The sequence below is a fragment of the Mandrillus leucophaeus genome, unplaced genomic scaffold (genome assembly GCF_000951045.1).
Source record: "Mandrillus leucophaeus isolate KB7577 unplaced genomic scaffold, Mleu.le_1.0 Scaffold352, whole genome shotgun sequence".
NCBI classification, from domain to species: domain Eukaryota; kingdom Metazoa; phylum Chordata; class Mammalia; order Primates; family Cercopithecidae; genus Mandrillus; species Mandrillus leucophaeus.
Genome location: NW_012103721.1, coordinates 177,238 through 179,640, shown reverse-complemented (window position 1 = coordinate 179,640; position 2,403 = coordinate 177,238). Strand labels below are relative to the sequence as shown.

At 61.6% G+C, this 2,403-nt stretch overlaps 1 long non-coding RNA gene across 1 annotated transcript in view; it reads right to left on the bottom strand.

Moving 5' to 3' along the window:
* LOC105546258 overlaps positions 1-1,644 on the bottom strand; it is a 12,140-nt gene extending 10,496 nt beyond the window's left edge. Inside the window, exon 1 of the long non-coding RNA XR_001007065.1 lies at positions 1,441-1,644. This is a non-coding gene — a long non-coding RNA (uncharacterized LOC105546258). The remainder of the gene's footprint in view (positions 1-1,440) is intronic.
* Positions 1,645-2,403: the final 759 nt, after the last annotated feature.

Genomic DNA, 2,403 nt, shown 5'->3' with positions numbered 1-2,403 from the left:
GGCAAAGATGCCCATTTACCCCTGCCTCTCTGCCAGCCTTCCAGGCCCCATCCAGCCCGGCTTTTTCTCCTACTCCTCTGGGCCCTGGGTCCAGAGCCTCCTATAAAAGGAGGAGGGTGTAGCCTTGGAAAGACAGCCGCCCTTGGGGAATTCCGAGGGGGCCTCCCTGTGGGAAGCTGGCCTGCACTGGCAGCATAGTCACGATGAGGCCCAGAGGGCTGTGCATGGGAAGGAGGTGAAGGAGGCCTCTGCCCCTCAACCCCAACCGTGGACTTTGGCCTCTCAGGTACTACTTGGCCCTTTCCTTCCTCCTGGGCAGGCGGAGTGGGCGGCAGGCATGACCAAGAGAGATAAAGGCCTCTTCTGGGAGGCCCGTCCCCCTGGGTCCCAGGTGAGCCCCTGAGCGGTGAGCAGCGTCCCTCTGCGTCTGACACTTGGCACCTCCCTGTCTGGCTGGGACTTGGGAGGACACAGGGACCACTTCTGACCACCAGGTGTCGCCAGCACTGGGCGGGGGCCTCCCGGGCAGCCCCAGGCCTGCGGTGGGGGATACGGGGCGGGGTCTTAGGGCTGCCCCAGCTCCTCATGTTGTTCTAAGGCCCCCAAGATCTCGGCCCCTGGACTGGAGTGCCCTGGCCCCTCAGCCCATAAGAAGCACTGACGCGGTGCTGATGAGATGCTGAGGAGGGGCGGTGCCTGCTGGGTGGAGACACCCCAGGTCTGAGTCTGACAGTCCCAGCTCTCCACCCTTGCAGGGCTGGGGGCAGGGGGAGCACAGCACCTCCCCTCGAGATAGACCCGACCCAGCAAGGCCTCAGCCTGGCTGGCTGGGTCCCTGCCCCACTGAACCTGCCCTGTGCTGGGGTTTCCCTGTCTGTGAACCCGATGGTAAGACATTGGTCCCACCCCACCCTTCCTGGGTGATGTGAAGATTCAAGGTGTCTCGGGACTCCAGGAAGGAGTTGCTCAGTGCAGGCTGGCACCCTAGGCAGACTTCCTAGAGGAGGCGCCAGGATTTGGGTTGGATCTTGCAACGTGGATTTAATGTGAGGATGATGCCGTGCTCCGAAATGTCCTTCTCCCGACCCTGTTTGCTTTGTTAAATGCAACTTGACACTTGACTGTCAAGACTCAGCTTTGGTGTCACCTCATCCAGGAGGGCCCCCCGACTACAATCTCCCTTCTTTACCCAGAGGCCACCATTGCCCACTCATGTGTCAGCCTCCCTGGCTGAGACTGAGTTCTTGAGGGTGGGGCCTGGCCAGCTTGGGAGCTGGGTTGTATCTGCGAACCTTGCCCGCTCCTCCAGCTGGGTGTAGAGCTCCAGGGAGGCCACTGGGCCATTCCTAAGAAAGGCTGGAACCCAGGCCTCTGGGGTCTGGGTGGAGATCCCACTCCAAGGGGGCCGGGAACACCCCGAGCCCTGCCCCTGCCACCCACCTTCAGGTCGTAGAAGATGATGTCACCGAGCACCAGGTACACCTTCACGTAGTAGAGGGTCTCCTCGTCGAACGCCAGCGGCGAGTTGCAGAGCTACAGGGCCTTGAGGTAGAAGTGCTTCACCAGCTTGCCATGGCCCAGCCGATGGTGCAGGGTGGCCAGCCAGTGGTAGGCCATGCGCTCGTTCAGCTGGTCCCCTGGGGTGCAGGCCAAAGGGGCAGGTGTGAGGACATGGCTCCCTGGGGCAGGGAGGGCACAGGCCCCTCAGGAGCAGGTATGCAGACCCCGGGCAGCACACCTGGCTTGCCTCCAGGCACCTGCGCTCACCTGGGCAGCTCTGGCCAGTTCCTTCCAGGTTCCCAGACTCACTTTCCCATCTGCAAAGCAGAACTAATAAGGCCTGCCCCTGTCTACTGTCAGGCTTTGGCAAAGTCGGACTTGGATGGCCCAGCTCTGTGTCTACACATAGCCACCTGCCTTTGCTCACTGGTTTTAACCAGGGGAGCCCCAAAGCCATGCAGTCCAGGTACTCCCGGGCACCCCGGCTCCAGGCAACCCACAGACGTCACATCCGACTCCTCTTGGGTGTGTCACGATCAGAGCCCCCTACCTTGGGGAGTCAGCTGCACACCTACTGTGTACTGGGCCATGGGGCACAAGGCGCTGAGGCATGCGGCCTGCCTAGGGTTCCCTGTCTCTGGAAGGGGACAGACAACCCTGGCACAGCACCAGGGGATGCCCGGCCTTAAGGGGCAGACTGTTGGAAGGGGAACTGGGATTTTATCAGCCAGAGAGCCATGTGGTTGATGAGGGTAGGAAGGGCACAAGAGAAAGGGAATATGCCACTCAGCCTGGCACATACAGGGACCAACGAGATGCCTGGCATGTCTGGAAGGCAGAGGGCACTACTGGGCGGCCCTTGTGGTCAGCAGCGGGAACAGGCAGAGGAAACAGAGCTCAGTC